This window comes from Miscanthus floridulus, chromosome 14, assembly GCF_019320115.1.
Source record: "Miscanthus floridulus cultivar M001 chromosome 14, ASM1932011v1, whole genome shotgun sequence".
In the NCBI taxonomy this organism is placed as follows: Eukaryota; Viridiplantae; Streptophyta; class Magnoliopsida; order Poales; family Poaceae; genus Miscanthus; species Miscanthus floridulus.
In genome coordinates, this window is record NC_089593.1 from 5,526,252 (window position 1) to 5,545,407 (window position 19,156).

The following is a 19,156-nucleotide window of genomic DNA, read 5'->3' on the forward strand; positions in this document are numbered from 1 at the left end:
TAGTTAATTCTGTAGTTTGGAATACGACCTGTAATTTAAACACTTTTGGTTGTTTTATTCTACTGTTGCAGGAGAAGAGTTTTACTTATTTAAGGCATGTGAGCTGCTCCACGACCAAGCAAGATATTGAGTATATGCCTAAGTTCCCCCTTTACTCTTAGTTAAATTTTACCCTCAAATGTGACATTGATAGGGTTTGTCAGTTTTTTTTTCCACAATGCCTTTCTACCTTGTAATAAGTTCAGAATCTACCATATTGCAACGATAAATGCCATTACAGAATAATGATTTACACTTAATAGGATTATTTGTTCTGAAATAATTAACCATTGAGTGCTGAAAACTTTTCAAAAAACGATTTATAATTATTTTGAAGCAATTTGTAACCTGTAATTTGGCTGTTTAGAGTTTGCAGCTCCCCTACACGTCAATGGTTCCTATGTGCTAGCTGATGTATTACTTTTAATTTGTTCTATAACATGATCTACAGAAAAGTGTTGAAATATATAGCATAGTAGAAGTTCCGTAACATTCCTTAGTCGATTGTAGCATAAACCTTTCAGGGAATGAAATTCACAAACACATTCGTATACCATGCAAGTTGTTTATGTCTCTTGTTTTGTGCTATTTTTGTATGTAGTATATATTGTTTTGAATGATACTTAATGGTACTGGTACGTCTTAAGTCGGCTGCAAAACCGAAATGTGTTACTGACACTTGGATGAACTTGTGTTGATGTAATTTGTACTCAAAATTTATAAAGTTCCTATAATATTTTTTGCATAATATATATTCACTATTACACATACACAAATTTGAATTTCCATTTCCTTTCCCAACATTTACCACTAAATATATTTAGTATTTTTTTAATCTAAGTGCTGACGTCACAGAGGTCAATGAAGTAACATAAACAATATAATCACTTTTGGAATCCCATTACCTCTTCAGTTTTATTAGTCATGTACCACTACCGGAATTAAAGACTTTGCCAAGTGTCATATTCTTTGCCGAGTGTATTTTATAGAATACTCGGCAAACCATTTCTTTGCCGAATGCTAAACTAAAAATACTCGGTAAAAATTCTAACGCTCGGCAAACTCTCTGTTTGTCGAGTGCCTTACTAAAAACACTCGGGAAACATTCTCACACTCGACAATTCTACTGAAAAATACTCGGCAAACTCCGGCAATTGGTAAAAGAGAAACTTAAATAAAAAATAAAAAAATAAAAAAATTATTTATCGAGTGTCTAATATTTAACACTGGACAAACTCTTTTATTTGTTTAAGTGTCAGATCTGAATCAAATTCGGGCTTATAGGCCTACGGGCGCGTCTCCCTCGTCTCTTTCAGCCGCCGGCCGCAAGCCTCTCCCCGCGCTCCCTTCCCTCCTCTCCCCCGCGCCGCCTCTCCTCTGCGCCCCCTCCCCCTCCACCCCCGCGCCGCCTGGCCGCCTGGCCACCTGGCAGAGGTCTCCGTCCTCGCGGCCCGGCCTCACCCGCAGACCTCCCCCATGGACGTGGAGGCAGAAGGCTCGTCGACGCCGGCGCGGCCGCCGTCGACGTGGAGCTGAAGGTCAGTCGTCGCCTGTGTGGCCTCGATTTTGGGGCGGATTCGTCGCCGGGGCGGCCTCGATTCGGGGCGGTGGCGGCAGATTTGAGCAGGCTGGGGGCCGAGGAGTGAGGGGCCCGACGAATCTGCCCGCCTGTCGAGACACGGCGGCTGCAGTCAAGACCGGGAATCCAAACCCTACCGCGACACGACTGCCGGCCGCGCGGCTGCGATAATGTCGACATCGTCACCGGCGACGGTCTCGAACAACTCCATCTCCTCCAGGTACGCGTCGTCGCCTCGTCCGCCTACCCCTCCCCGCTATTCGCCCTTTCTGCCCCTACCGGATGTGCGTGCGTCCCTTTTTTGTGGCCGCTCCTTGGTTAGGCACCCGCAAGGTTCTGGGAAAGTCGGTTGATAGTTTCATTCTCATTTCAGCTTTGGTTGCATGCTAGCTCGGGTTCGTGGGGGAGATGCCATCCTGCTAAAATTTCAGAAGAAAATCAACTTGTCTGCAACATCTGTTTTCCAGAACTTCCTTATGTTTGATCGATAAGAGTAACTGTGTATTGCAAATCTGTAGGATGAAATTTGTATCCATCATATAGTTCTATAAAAACTGAGAACCTCTTTTTTACAACTCACAAAAGATTTGTGCTGATCTTTCAATATATAAACTTCGACCTGGTAATCATTGCGCTGATTATAGAGGCAATGTTCAGTAATGACAAGAAAAATGGCATGCCAAAATTAGTTTTGGTTGGTCTCATCTGTGGGCAATTATTTATAATGTGGGTACTATTTGTCAGTTTGTACTCACATATAGACCTTGTGAAATGCAATTATGTATGCTAGAGACTAGAGATTCATATATGATAATGGAAAACACAACATATTTTTTGTTATGGGATTTGACGTGTTAAGCACCATGGCGATGCATTGGTCGAATTGCTAAATTTTGCATACAGCCTTTGTTGATCTGGTAATAAGATATGACTTTCCTTCAGACTATCTTTTACAAGAATATTTTTATGTTTTTGAGACTTTCTTGTAAAGTAAAATTTCTGTTGTTTTTTGACATAGCTGAAGCTCACATCTCAATTAGCCTATTCTTTTTTGTGACCTTTGGACTCATCAGTAAAACCTCTAAATCTGACTACTAATGTAAGAAAAATATACTGTAATGTAAGAAATATACATGGATGGACCACTCAAATAATGTCATTATATTTGAATTTGAGGGAGCAATGTAATAAGAAGATTTTACTGCAAAGTTAAAATATAATTTCCTTGTATGTTTTGTTACCCTGGTTGCTTTTAGGGTTAGATGATGTTATACATATAACTTCAAAGCTACATTTTAACCTTGCACATAATCGAAAGGAATTTAATATTTCCTAAATCTGGTATGTGAACACATCACCTGGTATTTGGTGCATTGGATGTCAGGTGAGATGCTATGAAAACAGTATCTTGAATATCTTGCATATATCAATCTGATCGATCATTTTGATATGTGTTATTTGCGGAGCTGAGATGATATGGAACCCCAGTCTCGTGCCGCGCTGCTCTCCCCTTCCCTAACTATGCCTTGTGACTTTTTTTGTTTTGTACTACTCTTGAATGGCTGTGATGAATCAAGTTTCCATTAGAGAACTTCTGCACGTTAGCACCTTATGAGCTGGTACTTGGGATATTTTGTTCTGTTTGCTGCTTAACTAGGATGGCTTGTATCAGTACAAGCAACCAGTTCTGTGGCCAGTTCAATTCCCATTAGAGAGAGAGAATTAAATTAAGCTTTAGGTGAAATTAAGTTGCAGTTGTCATGCTGATAATGGGTAAATCTGAGCCATTTCTCTTGTTCTTTTGCTCTTGTTCTTTTGCTCCAGGTGAGGAAGGAGAAGCTAGGGGATCGAAAATGTTCTTCTAATAGAAAAGGTTCTTCTCACACAACTTGTGCTTCTTTAAATTTCTCACACATAGTTCTGTAAGCCAACAATCCATCACTGAAATGGTAACATATCAATAGGCGGTGCATATCTCTAATACTTGTAACATATATCAATTGATCATTGTAGGATCTTTAGACACCATAGCAATTGACACTTTGGATAGACATGTCAGTTTGCTTGGGATAAGTTGGTATGTGCTGCAATGTGTGTAGTGTGGCTGTGTGGGAAATGAAAATGGGATTTACAGCTAGCAGTTGGTGATATTATTCAGCATTTGGAGCTTGGAGCACCTGTGGGTTGTGGCCCAATTTAGGTTAAAAGTTGAAAGTGCAAACCTGTGATAATAAAAAAGTCGTTGCAAACGCCAACCCCGCAAAATAGTTGTGTCAAAAAATTTGCATTGATAATATGAGATTTTTACCGTAGCAAAGGTGAGTTTAGGACTTGGAAGGAGGGGGCCTGAAGATGGACAATTATTATCTATAACGGTATAACCTGTTATGTGGCTAAGCTTAGTTGAGTTTCAATCTCTGCCTGCATTTTCTCATGAATCAGATGTCATGTGTGAATGATTGCAACTGAAGCCTTATGTGTCACAATGCGCCATGGACCTTACAGCATCGACAACTTAATCTACTTGTGCAGAAACTACTGAAAACATGAGCTGATTTTTATGTGACTGCTCTAGTCATTGCCTACATTTTTCTAAAATGTCCAAATAGATGTTTTTGGTAGCATAGTTTTTGAATTTTTTCTGGATGTTGATTCTTTTGAACTTATACCTGTCATTAGTCTCTAAAATTTGTCATCTTCATTTCTATGTCCATGTGGTTATTATGAGAATTATGTTGCCAGGAGCATGATGTACATGCAGATATGGTGTACTAAGAGTGTTTTGTATGGCAGCTATTAAACTGAAATATGCTGAGAAAAAAAATATTTTTTTTCTTTGGAAAATAAGTTTGCCTGAGTGTAATTCCTAAAAACACTCGGCAAACAATAATGGTATGCTGAGAAAAAAATTATTTTTTTCTTTGAAAAATAGGTTTGCCGAGTGTAATTCCCAAAAACACTCAACAACAACAAAGTCTTTAAGTCTCAAACAAGTTGGGGTAGGCTAGAGTTGAAACCCAGCAGAAGCAATCAAGGTTCAGGCACATGAATAGCTGTCTTCCAAGCACTCCTATCTAAGGCTAAGTCTTTGGGTATATTCCATACTTTCAAGTCTTCTATTATTGCCTCTACCCAAGTCAACTTCGGTCTTCCTCTGCCTCTCTTCATGTTATTATCCTGGCTTAGGATTTCACTATGCACTGGTGCTTCTGGAGGTCTTCGTTGGACATGTCCAAACCATCTCAACCGGTGTTGGACGAGCTTTTCTTCAATTGGTGCTACCCCTAATCTATCACATATATCATCGTTCCGAACTCGATCCCTTCTTGTATGACCGTAAATCCAACGCAACATACGCATTTCTGCGACACTTATCTGTTGAACATGTCGTCTTTTCGTAGGCCAATATTCTGCACCATACAACATAGCAGGTCTAATCGTCGTCCTATAAAACTTGTCTTTTAGCTTCTGTGGTACCCTTTTGTCACATATGACACCAGATGCTTGGCGCCACTTCATCCACCCTGCTTTGATTCTATGGCTAACATCTTCATCAATATCCCCGTCTCTCTGTAGCACTGATCCTAAATATCGAAAGGTATCCTTCCTAGGCACTACTTGACCTTCCAAACTAATATCTTCCTCCTTCCGAGTAGTAGTGCCGAAGTCACATCTCATATACTCAGTTTTAGTTCTACTGAGTTTAAAACCTTTGGACTCCAAAGTCTCCCGTCATAACTCCAGTTTCTGATTCACTCCTGTCCGGCTTTCATCAACTAGCACTACATCGTCCGCGAAAAGCATACACCAAGGGATGTCCCCTTGTATGTCCCTTGTAACCTCATCCATCACTAAGGCAAACAAATAAGGGCTTAAAGCTGACCCTTGATGTAGTCCTATCCTAATCGGGAAGTCATTCGTGTCTCCATCACTTGTTCAAACTCTAGTCACAACATTGTTGTACATGTCCTTAATGAGCCTGACGTACTTCGTTGGGACTTTATGTTTGTCCAAAGCCCACCACATAACATTCCTTGGTATTCTATCATAAGCCTTCTCCAAGTCAATAAAAACCATGTGTAAGTCCTTCTTCTTCTCACTATACCGCTCCATCACTTGTCTTATTAAGAAAATGGCTTCCATGGTTGACCTTTCGGGTATGAAACCAAATTTGTTCATGGAGACCCGCGTTATTGCTCTCAAGCGATGCTCGATAACTCTCTCCAATAGCTTCATAGTATGACTCATCAACTTAATTCCCCGGTAATTAGTATAACTTTGAATATCCCCTTTATTCTTGTAGATCGGTACCAATATACTTCTCCTCCACTCATCAGGCATCTTGTTTGATCGAAAAATATGGTTGAACAGCTTGGTTAGCCATACTATAGCTATGTCTCCGAGGCATCTCCACACCTCGATTAGGATACCATCCGGTCCCATCGTTTTATCTCCTTTCATCCTTTTCAACGCCTCTCTGACCTCATATTCTTGGATTCTCCGCACAAAGCGCGTATTGGTGTCATCAAAAGAGTCATCAAACTGAAAGGTTGTGTCTGTATTCTCACCATTGAACAATTTGTCAAAATACTCTTGCCATCGATGTCGGATCTCATCCTCCTTCACCAAGAGATGCTCCCTTTCATTCTTAATGCACTAAACTTGGTTGAAGTCCCTTGTCTCTCTCATGAACCCTAGCCATCCTATAAATGTTATTTTCTTCTTCCTTCGTACTCAAATGTTGGTAAAGATCCTCGTACGCTCTACCCTTTGCTACACTTATAGCTCGCTTTGCAGTCTTCTTTGCCACCTTGTACTTCTCTATGTTGTCCACACTCCTGTCATGGTACAAGCGTCTATAGCATTCTTTTTTCTCCTTAATAGCCCTTTGTACTTTCTCGTTTCACCACCAAATATCTTTAGCCTCGCCTCCACTTTCTTTGGTTACTCCACACACCTCTGAGGTCACCTTTCGAATGTTGGTTGCCATCTTCTCCCACATGTTGTTTATGTCCTCTTCTTCCTTTTAAGAGCCCTCTTTGATAACCCTTTTCCTGAATACCTCTGACGTTTCCCCTTTCAGTTTCCGCCACTTTGTTCTTTCAATCTTAGCTTGTTTATCCCTACGGGCACGCACCTGAACGAAAGTCTGCCACCAAAAGCTTATGTTGGAAAACAACACACTCCCCTGGTATCACCTTACAACCCAAGCATGCTCGTTTGTCCTTTCTTCTTGTGAGGACAAAGTCAATCTGGCTAGAGTGTTGTCTGTTACTGAAGGTCACTAGATGAGATTATCTCTTTCTAAAGAAAGTGTTGGCTATCATCAGGTCAAAAGCTACCGCGAAGTCCAGAACTTCCTCCCCCTCCTGATTTCTACTACCATACCCAAAACCTCTATGAACTGCCTCGAAACCTGCCCTTGTAGTACCTACATGCCTATTAAGATCTCCTCCTATAAAAAACTTCTCACCACTAGGTACAGCTCTAATCAGGCCATCTAAGTCTTCCCAGAACTGTCTCTTAGCATTCTCGTCGAGGCCTACTTGGAGGCATACACACTAATTACGTTCAAGACCATATCACCAATGACAAGCTTGACTAAGATAATCCTATCTCCTTGCCTTTTCACTCCCACCACACTGTTCTTGAGGCTCTTATCAATCAAATCTCTTACTCCATTTCTATTCGCAACTGTCCCTGTGTACCAAAGCTTGAAACATGTATTGTCCACCTCCTTCGCCTTCTGACCCTTTCATTTAGTCTCTTGAACACATAATATATTTATATGTCTTCTAGTCGTGGTATCAACTAATTCTTTTAACTTAACTGTAAGCGACCCTACATTCCAACTAACTAAACAGATCCTAGTTGGTTCGACTAGCTTCCTTACCCTTCGCACCCGTCGACTCAGATGTGAAGACCCTTGCTCATTTTTCATTACACCTGGGGATGTAGCGCGCCACTAAGGATGCGACGATCCGATCCTTGCTCACTTGACACCGTGCCCAGATCGCGACACGGCGCGTCACGGGGGTGACGACTCGGCCCTTGCTCATTTAACACCATACCCGGGTTCCGATATGGCGCGTCGCTAAAAGGGTTACGCCCCAACGGTTTTCTTTCGGGTTTCATCTCTATTAGAATGGCTAGATTTAACGTTGGCTCGTCACGCCTATCACAACCCTCCTCCTTTACCAGGGCTTGGGACCTGCTATGTTGAGACAATATAGGCGGAGTTAATTCCTAAAAACACTCGGCAAACAATAATCCTTTGCTGAGTGTATTTTGGAAAAACACTCGGTAAACCACTTTTTTTGCCGAGTGTCAAATTTGACACTCGGCAAAACCATTTGCCGAGTGCGCGATAAAAAACACTCGGCAAATATCTGTTTGTTGACACTGTAGATGCCGTGTGCTGTTTGTCGAGTGTTATACTCGGCAAAGCCTTTGCCGAGTGTTTTTTGGTCTTTGCCAAGTGCCTGTGGCACACGGCAAAGTTACTGTTCTGGTAGTGTACTTGCATAGCACTTTTTTTTCTTATTCTCCTTTCAAAAATGGAATATTTTTAGTGTACTCAAGTGTTCAAATGCTTGATATGGTATATTCCTTTGTACATTAAAGTGTAAAAAAAGTGGGTCCTTCTGTATTTTAGAAAAATTGGAAATATAATAGCAGAATCTACAGAAGCTGTTGGTATCCATACTGTTCTTAACCTAGCCACATATCAGAGACTTAAGTTGATCCTGCTTCTTGCATATGTAGGATTTATTTATTGGTTTAGCAACTTACAACTGTTATTATTTTTTTCTGATTCAAATCATTTCAGAGAGCCTGAAGTTTCATTGCTCAAGTTTAAAGGAATTCCAGTAACAGACTTATTGATTCTTGAGGTATGATATGGTAAAAAAGGAAGAAGGTTTTAGATGGATGAGGAATAACCTCAAAACTAGTAACTATGCTCTTAGTTTTGTTTGTCTTTGAAAGCAGAGTTGTGAGCTTGCGCCATTGCATCCCTTTAGCTACTGCTTGGACATGTCTTTAAATGAAGCAACATTAATTTGTATTTTAATAAAAAAAAGAGAACAAAATCTAGAATACATTTTTTTAGGAACCTAAATGGATAATCATTATCAGTTCATTTATTTCTATCGTTTTGCTTGTAAGTTCCGTGGCTTAGATTTACTCATAGAATTCAAAAGTTTTTTCACATCTCATGTTTGGTTAACCATAAGCTACCATTATCTTTGTGAATTCAATTCTTGGAAATGTAACATTACATACATATATGCCTCTTTCTCCTTGGAGGAGAGCCACAGCTTCCCTAGGATTCATTACAATAGGAGAACACATGTTTCAGTTGCTAGTAGTGCTTTGTTGAATGCATTAAATGGAGCCACAGCTTCACCAGAAAGCTCGTTGAATTGCATTTTGCTCAGTTTAACCCATCTATTTAGCACCATGAAGCTAACACTGTTTTTGAGCAATACTAACTCGTGGACATTTTTATGGTACAATATAATTACCACTGCACTATATGATGTTGGATACATAACAACTAAAAAAAAAAGAACTGCTGCCATTATGTTTTGTAATAGTAGGACTTACACTTATAGAATGCTGCAACCAAAATGTTATGCTCTTCTAAACATACTGTTGCTGAAATTGAAATTGTTGCTTTTGAAGAATAGTTTGTATATCTGATCATATTTTCACATTGTAAATTGGCACTATACTCCCATACCTCTACTTGAAATAGCTTTTCGTTGTTTTCTTTTCCTGTTGCAGGAGTCAAGGATAAATCTAACAAATACTACTGCCACCTTCCACTTTGAGAAAGATACTGGGTATGCATAAGTTCTCCCATAGTCCGCTAGCTCGATCTGATGCTTAAATTTTAAGCTAATCTCACAGATCTGTTTTTTTCACTGCGCCTTTTAGCCTGTCAAATCTTTAATCAACCATTATGGTTTAAAGTTGTAAACAGAAATGGCATTATTGTATAATTTCTATATTATGCATAACAACGTATCCACCTGGAAGCTTTTTTTCAAGTAAAATTTCACCTGGGAGTTACTTGAAGACTTCAAAACTACTTATCCAAACTATAACAACGTGAACAACCGAACAACCTAGAGACCATGTTGTTAAATTAGATAAACACACACACTTATCTATCTAACACATCTAACGTCTCATCACAAGCAGCACAGCTTTTGTTGGAGCATCCTCGTATGGGCATTTGTACCTTGAAGTTTAGATCGCAAAAATCTCTTTACTGAACTCAAGCAAATTAGATCATATTGTAGTCTTAGTAAGACAATAGGAAAGTGATATTCACGGTGCAAAACGGATGTTAGAACTTAGAAGCACACAGATATAAAGAAAACTGCAAATCGAAAACCATAGTAGTAAAGATGGGAGTTTGAAACATCTCGCCGAATACATTAACAATCAGAATACCCTAAGCACCAGGAGTCTAACTAGTATCCCTTGTAGCAAACACAGATAACAACACACATAAAAGAGCTAGCGATTCAATTTATCAACCATTAAGTACATGTAACTTCCACCAAAACACCTCATGTGAGTTTGACCAGTAGTGTTTTGCTCAAAAAACATGCGGCACCTAAAACAACTTCTACTCAAAAATCAACACAGTTTAGCAGATCAAAGTTTATCACAAAGCCTCAGGATGTAGTTTGATCGATGTCCTGCTAGCTGCTGTCTCTGGTTTTTTTATTGAGGGTCTTCTGTGAGATCTGTAAATTACATCCTATTATAAACTGCCACACTATGGGAGCAATATACAGTCATACAGAGAGCTGATATGATCTTTGAATCAACCTAGAAATAAGTTATCCTCATCAATTACAGAAAATCTTATGGGGTCCATTAAATATCATGAATAATTAACATATAAGATGGTCGGTCATGCATAATGTTTAAAAAATATAATTTGTACTCAAATTTTTTCTGTTCTATGGAGTTTTTGTTTTGCGAATTTTCATGGAGAAAATTAACCAACCATTCCTATCAACTATTTTGTCTATACATTGAAATATCATTCCTAAAAATAAATCTCCATCACTAGAAGGCCGCGGATAGTGCGAAAGGATATCTATACGGAGCCATTTATATAGAAATGATATTCAATGACTAAAGAAGATGCATAGTAAATAGCACATTTGTACTGTGTAAAATACTTATTAGAGATAGACAATTACTCAAATGAGTCTCCAGTCTGCAAGTGGATTTCCTAACCTACAAAAGAGAAAAATCTTTTCAGTTAGTTTGAAAACAAAACTTAACAAGAAATATGGGTTAAGAAGTGTACAGTGTTAATATATCGAAGTCTGCTGGTGTATTGAAGTCTATGGTTACATTCAGCAGAATAGTAGACAAAAAGTCTTCTAGTGTTGCAGCAAACGCTGCTTCAACCTCTAACAATTTCATCTATATGAAATGAAAAATATGTATATATATATTAGTAAATATTAGACATGAACATATCTTATTGCTATGAAAGAACTACAAACTAATTATACATCTGATAATCGGCGTGACTGAAATAATTCCTTGCAAAACGTAGACATCCGAGAATATGAGCATCGTATTCAGGATTCACTATTGTTATATTCCTAATGGGATCAGTCTTGGAATTATAGAGGTACACTGTCTTCAATGTAGGAATATTTTGTACAACACTTAGCCATCTTGGAAATTGAATCAAAGCAGTACTAAAATCAACTCGATCATTAGTGTCTAGGCGATGAGCCATGCTGTCTAGTAAAATACATTGTTTTATCCTATCCAATATAGGATGTTAATGTACGATGGTTTGTAATGAAATAGATAACAGACTCATTGTTGATTTTTCTTTAGCAGGGCAATGAAATAGATATTTTAAGCAGTTCTCAAAATACATTGTAGTAGTTATTCCACCTTCAGTGAAATAGGTTGAAAAGATCTCATATAGTTTTACATAATCATTACTGCAAGTGTTTACCGAAGTTATAAGTCCAAAGATTGAAAGTGTTAAAATCAACCATTTTCTTTTTTATAATTAATATATCACTGGCAGTAAACTTCTCATCAAAGCTTAAACCCTCATGATGTTTGACACATATAAACCATTATTTTGTGCATGTAATATGCTAAAAATTTTGAAAGGAAAGTAACTGAGCTTTGATTTTTATTCTTATCAATTGATAGTGCATTCAATGTAACTTGACGAAATTTTTTGTCCATATTTTAGCTTATCCATCTCTCAAATGTTATAGATTCATGCTCTCTGCATGTATACTTCTACATAAGAACCTTCCAAAGAACTGGATTAATTAAACAACATATAATAATGTTGTTTGTATTTACCTGTTAGCTCTTAACCTACACCTGAGATGAACTGTGGAGTCTTTGAAAATTGGATAGTATGCAATAGGCTTATAAGCTTTTAGACGTTTTTCACTGTAAATCGCATAAAAATCATATGCTTTGATAGATTCAGCATGTCATAAAGCAGGGATCAAAGCATGTGATTTTTATGCGATTTATGGTGCAAAACGTATAAAAGCTGATAAACATATTGCATACTATCCAATTTTCAAAGACTCCACGGTTCATCTCAGGTCTAGGTTAAGAGCTGGCAGGTAAATACAAATAATATCTTTATATGTTGTTTAATTAATCCAGTTCTTTAGAAGGTTCTTATGTAGAAGTATACATGCAGAGAGTATGAATCTGTAACCTTTGAGGCATGGATGAGCCAAAATATGGACAAAATATTTCGTCAAATTACCTTGAATGCACTGTCAATTGATAAGAATAAAACCAAAGCTCAGTTACTTTCCTTTCAAAGTTTTTAGCATATTACATGCACAAAATAATGGTTTATATATGTGTCAAACATCGTGAGGGTTTAAGCTTTGATGAGAAGTTTACTGCCAATGATATACTCCCTCCGTTCCTTAATATAAGCCATATAGTTTTTAGCATTAATATTAACGCACGGCTTGAGGAAAGATATAAGACTGAAGAAAAAAGGAAAATCAGGCCATCTTCTCTCTCCCAATCAGATTGCTTCCTAAATCTAAGGGATTGGTTGATGCATGTGCTATGTATGGTGGAAAGGTTTTCAAACTAATCGGCGTGGGAGCTGATACGTATCTATATTTTGAAATTTTCTTTAGAAATCTATATGACTTATATTAAGGAACGGAGGGAGTATTAATTATAAAAAAGAAAATGGTTGATTTTGACACCTTCGATCTTCGGACTTATAACTTCGGTAAACACACTTACAGTAATGATTATGCAAAACTATATAAGATCTTTTCAGCCTATTTCACTGAAGGTGGAATAACTACTGCAATGTATTTTAAGAACTTCCTGAAATATCTATTTGATTGCCCTGCTAAAGAAAAATCAAACAGTGAGCCTCTTATCCATTTCATTACAAACCATCTTGCATTGACATCCTATATGGATAGGATAAAATAATGTATTTTACTAGATAGCCTGGCTCGTCGCCTAGACACTAATGATCGGGTTGATTTTAGTACTGCTTTGATTCAATTTCTAAGATGGCTAAGTGTTGTACAGAATGTTCCTGCATTGAAGACAGTGTACCTCTATAATTCCAAGATTGATCCAATTAGGAATATAACAATAGTGAATCCTGAATATGATGCTCATATTCTCGGATGTCTGCGTTTTGCAAGGAATTATTTCAGTTCCGTTGATTATCAGGTGTGTGATTAGTTCGTAGTTCTTTCATAGCAATGAGATATGTTCATGTCTAATATGTACTCATACATATTTTTTATTTCATATAGATAAAATTGCTAGAGGTTGAAGCAGCGTTTGCTGCAACATTAGAAGATTTTTTGCCTACTATGCTGCTAAATGTGGCCATGGACTTCAATGCACCGGCAGACTTCGACATATTAACGCTGTACACTTCTTAATCCATATTTTTTGTTAAGTTTGTTTTCAAACTAACTGAAAAGGTTTTTCTCTTTTGTAGGTTAGGGAATCCACTTGCAGACTGCAGGCTCATTTGAGTAATTGTCTATCTCTAGTAAGTATTTTACACAGTGCAAATGTGCTACTTATTATGCATCTTCTTTAGTCATTGAATATCGTTTCTATATAAATGGCTCAGTATATATATCATTTTGCACTGTCAGTGACCTTCTAGTAATGGAGATTTGTTTTTAGGAATGACATTTCAATATATAGACAAGATAGTTGATAGGAACGATGGGTTAATTTTCTCTATGAAAATTCGCAAAACAAAAACTCCATGGAACAAAAAAATTTGAGTATAAATTATATTTTCTTAACATTATGCATGACTGACCATCCTATATGTTAATTACTCATGATATTTAATAGATCCATAAGATTTTCTGTAATTGATGAGGATAACTTATTTCTGGGTTGATTCAAAGATCATATCAGCTCTCTTTATGACTCTATATTGCTCCCATAATGTGGTAGTTTATAATGGGATGTAATTTGCAGATCTCACAGAAGATCCTCAATAAAAAACCAGAGACAACAACTAGCAGGACATCGATCAAACTACATTCTGAGGCTTGTGATAAACTTTGATCTGCTGAATTGTGTTCAATTTTAGTAGAAGCTGTTTTAGGTGCTGCATGTTTTCTGAGCAAAACACTGCTGGTCAGACTCTTGATGACACATGAGGTGTTTTGGTGGAAGTTATATGTACTTAGTGGTTGATAAATTGAATCGCTAGCTCTGTTATGTGTGTTGTTATCTATGTTTGCTACAAGGGATGCTGGTCAGACTCCTGGTGCTTAGGGTATTCTGATTGTTAATGTACTCGCCGAGGAACGCTCCCCAACTATGAGATCGCACAATGCATCAAGGAGGCGATGGAGCCTTTGCGGGACGACGCGGGTGTCGCCCTTGACTTCGTCTACCCGGTGTCGGGGCATTCTCCAATGCGGCCGGAGCCCGGCTACATTGTCTTCGTAAGTTCCCCTTTCTCTAGCCTTTCCTCAATTGATTTCCTGACTCCGTGATACTAACTTTGAGAGGGGCGAGACCAGCTGAGAGACCTCATCCTCATGGATCACCCGACATGGCTACAGAGGGATTCGGCCGTGAGGGTGGCGAATCGTGTCGAGGGTGAGCGGCTGAGGAAGGCCTTGTTCCAACGAGGCGGAGCGAGGTTTGGGGGGTTCGCCCCCCAAACGCATCTGCCGCCCGATGGCGCTGAGGTGGGTTATCACTTCCTTTGTTTTTTCCTGTTTTAGTTAGATTGCGTCATGACTTATGCTTTTCATCCCTTGCAGCATCGGCAAGCAGCGTAATCCTTTGGTGCTGGCGCCGAAGAAGAGCATTGCCCTCCAATTGAGGCGGCAGCCGTCGGTTGGTGTCACGCCCGTTTTGGGCGGCAGCGACACTAGTTTGATCGCGTCGCTAGCCGGTCAGGCGCTGCCCACGGTGGCGCTTGTGCCCTCGGCGGGACGGGTGGACGCGGTGTTCGGGGGGTGTCGTCGGAGGTCACGGAGCAACCGATGACGGTCGTGATACTGCTGCCGATGGCGGAACGGATGGGGCTGTCGATCGCGCTCGTGGCGTCAACCGTGGCGGGTGTGGCGTAGCCGGTCGTGACCCCACCGATGCAGGTGGAGGTGGCGGCGACTGTGACAGATGGGTCATAGCCGGGCGCAACCATAGCGCGCCTAAGGTACTAACGCGACCCGTGCCATCGACGGCCAAACGACGATGCCTGGACAGATCGGACGGAGGGGGACGCGGCCGAGGGGTCCCCGGGAGTCATGGTGCTGGGAGAGGGGTCCACGAAGCTTGGAGCTGGCAGGGAGTCATCACTGGTCTTGACGTCGGTGGGCAGTGGCTCGCCCGCACGGGGCGAGCCCCTGCTCCAGTGGGTGGATCTGCAGGATCCGACGTCAACGCTTTTTACCTTGGACGACGCCGTAGAGAGCATGGAGCGGGAGAGCCTCGACGTAGGGATCGTGTCCATGCTCGAAGCCCTGAACCATGCTACGGGCGCATCGCGCGACGTTATCGTTCCCCCCGGCTAGGTATTTGTTTGATCCTGCTTCTTGTCCTTATCTTCCTTTATATACTTTTTGTATCATAATCATCGTCTTTCTGTAGCCCCTTATACCTCATAGTCGGGGAAAATCTTGGTTCCGTCGTCAACAGAAGGAAACCTAGGATCGTCTTATCGAGGAGGCATGGCTACGTGAGGAGATGACAGCTCAGCTTGTTGCCGCCCAGCAGAGGGTGGCCGAGCTGACTCCTATGGTGGGTATGACCCCGGATACTCACGGCAGACTACATGGGCTACGTCGCCAGGGGTGGTCCAGCCCACAAGATAGCCTTGCGGAGTACGGCGCTACTCGGTGCGCCCCACAGGACACAGGGAAGATATCCTAAAGATACGGCGTAATCTGTTAGGATATGTTACGATCTCGATATCCTAAAGATACTTGTAACCCTATCTCCAGCTATATAAGGCGGGTAGGGGACCCCCTCAAAACACATGTAATATTATACGATAGCCAATACAAACCAACAGACCACAGGAGTAGGATATTACATCGTGCAGACGACCCGAACCTGTCTAACTCTTGTGTCTCTGTTGCCTTCTTGTTCTTGATTACATGCATCACTACCGATCAATCTACATTCATGGGATACCCCTCGCAGAACTGTCGACAATATTCTATCGACAGTTGGCGCACCAGGTAGGGGTGTGTGTGCTGTTTCTATGAAGAACAAGATGGTACATTTTGTAGGCTCTTCGTCCTCTCCGAAGCCCTACCAGATCTTTACGGTTGGATCGATCTCCTGGGTCATCAATGCTGATAGAGACAGAGAGATCATCAAGCTGGTGCAGATCGATTCTGTGCCAACCACACCAACACCTGCAACGGCAAATCCGATCTTGGAACCACCTCTGAGGTCGTCTTCACCAACAACTCACCGTTTGCTCCCCCGCTACCCGAGGAAGCAGATCAGCAACGACGTTCTAATCGCATTCATTGATCAGGTTGGCTAGAACCACACCAACCGTCTCTCCATCATAGAATCGGCTCTGACCACTCTGGTTCAGTGCCGACCACTCTTCGATTCTGATCTATTAGAGGCTGATCAGGAAACTCCAGGGGATATGGCCGCCATCCATCAGGATGCCCTAAGGGACAAATTCGTCGACCAGATGGGAGACATCTATCCTCTCGCCGACCCGATCGTCGACCAGCTCTCGCCGACTATCAATATGCTACAAATCGGTTGACGTCCCGAAGCATCCCTCCACACCATCCTAGAGGAAAATCGCCACCATCCAACCTCATTTCCCACCCTTCTGAGGAGGCAGGATTTTTAATGTCAGCGTCGACAGCCCTCCACGGGGTGGAGAAACGATGAGGACCGCATAGCTCGTGTCAATAGAAACGCCAACCATGCGCAGCGCTGAGTGAATGAGGCCGCCATTGTGCTAACCGAGGCTGCTCGCAACGGAGAACAGCACGACTCGCAAGGGAGGCCACACCCACTTCGTCGTAACCTTGACGACGAATTCGTCCGTGTCGACGGCCACGATGTCTACAAGACCCCAAGCGCCAACTTGGCCATGGCCGCTAATGAGCTCGCTCGGCTCTAGCAAACGCCTGAAGTCGCCAAGGTCACCGCAGTGCTTAAAGCTATGCACTACTAGGTCAATGAGATCTGCCAGGATCAGGGGCTTCCTACTCGACAAGCTCAAATCGTCGATCCGCCGTGCCAAGACCCAATCGCCGCCCCGGCAGAAGCTGTTTCACCGACTCACATCATGATGATTGATAACCCCTCTAGGGGGGAGCTAGGGGGAACCGTATCAACTACCCTCGCCAATACGACCAAGAAGTGGATCGAGATGTCCGAGCACACATCAACTACCTCTGGTATGCACGACGTCATATCGACGGGTGCCGTTTCTCTCGGCATGAAAAGGAAGTACGTCGGTGTCAAGAATATGAGCAAGAGTTTGGTAATCCGGATGCAGCCCTCTAGCCACTTAAAGCCAGCAATGCTGCAGATACCGACGGTGATGATCCCGAAGGGTCTCGAGCATTCACGAGAGCACTCTGAACACTTTAGTGGCCCCATGGTTTTAAAATCACCGGGGTCGAGCCCTACGAGGGGCGGATGAACCCCACACAGTGACTACAAGCTTATGCCACCGTTGTGCGTGCCGCTAGGGGAGATACCAGTGTCATGGTAAACTATCTTCCCGTCATGCTCACGCCGACCATGATGAATTGGCTCACGAGCCTCGCCCTGAATTCTATCGGATCTTAGGAACAGTTGAAGAAGGTCTTCACCGACAATTACATGGCTACGTGTGCTCGATCGGGCACCAAACACGATCTAAATCGCATTTATCAGAAACCGTCCGAGCTCCTCCGTAGCTACATCAGATGATTTTTTGAGATGAAGAATTCTATTCCCAACATCACGGAAGCAGAAGTCATCACCACCTTTGTCAGAGTACTCCATCACCGTGACCTCCGCTCCAAATTCAATCGTAAGCCACCAAAGGGGATCGGCGAGATCATCACTACCGTTGATCAATACGCCGACGCTGAAGAGACCGAAGTTCGCTTCAACGAGGATGCAGGCACTCGCCGCAGCAACGAGCACCCTGACGAACGACGCCACTATGACCGCCGCTACGATGACCGTGGCCACCATCAGAAAAGTGGCCGCGATGGGCCGGAAGGGTCCAAAGCTGGTCAATATCTCTGCCGCTGATCAGACAACATCGTCGCCACCATTGACGAACCTCGTGCCAAACGTAACTACGATGAGCAGTACAAGAAAATCCTCGAAGGCTCGTGCCCCCTCCACAAGAACAGCAAGCACAAGATGAAGGACTGCCTTGGCTTGGCTAAGGAGTTCTAGGCCAAAAAGAAGGACGACGACAACGACGACGGAGCTAGAGGTTGCCGACCACATGGGGACAATAATAACGCCTTCCAGGATCATGACAAAGTGGTCACCACTATTTTCGGGGGCCTTGCCACCGCCAAGAGCAGAAGAGATCAAAAACTCATCGCCTGCCGGGTGCTCGCCGTCGACACACAAAACGCTATTGTCAACCCCAGCTATCGCCCCTGGTCTGAGGTTCCCATCACCTTCAGCAGGGTCGACTAGTGGGCGGACATCCCTTACATAGGGCATTTTCCCCTCGTTCTCGATGCAACCATCAAGAAAGTACTCTTTAGGAAAGTACTCGTCGACGACACCCTAGCAGATTCTGGATGCTGACTTGTTTCGATGATTCTTGTTGATTCCAAAGTTCTTTAGATGGGAGACCACTTGGATTGGCTTTCTTATCAAATTAGCTTTCCAACCATATGTGGATCGTTGAAAACGGAGTCCGGATGCCCATGACTGGTCCTCCACCAGGGAGAGGAGGAGGTCCAGCATGGGCATCCAATTCATCTTTGTCATGGTGGAGGCCCAGTCCAACTGAAGTTGGAGCCCATCTAG

At 42.0% G+C, this 19,156-nt stretch overlaps 1 long non-coding RNA gene across 3 annotated transcripts; it reads left to right on the forward strand.

The window, feature by feature from the left end:
- Window positions 1–1,341: 1,341 nt before the first annotated feature.
- On the forward strand, window positions 1,342–16,142 carry LOC136505116 (uncharacterized). Of its 3 annotated transcripts, XR_010771100.1 has the most exons (10): window positions 1,342–1,838; window positions 3,443–3,491; window positions 8,448–8,511; window positions 9,407–9,465; window positions 13,453–13,571; window positions 13,644–13,697; window positions 14,144–14,619; window positions 14,698–14,868; window positions 14,944–15,699; window positions 15,776–16,142. It is a non-coding gene; the product is annotated as an uncharacterized lncRNA (long non-coding RNA). The 3 variants fall into 3 exon arrangements; XR_010771101.1 differs by lacking the exon at window positions 13,453–13,571; XR_010771099.1 differs by lacking the exons at window positions 13,453–13,571; window positions 13,644–13,697; window positions 14,144–14,619; ... (1 more) ...; window positions 14,944–15,699; window positions 15,776–16,142 and having other exon boundaries at window positions 9,407–9,678.
- Window positions 16,143–19,156: the final 3,014 nt, after the last annotated feature.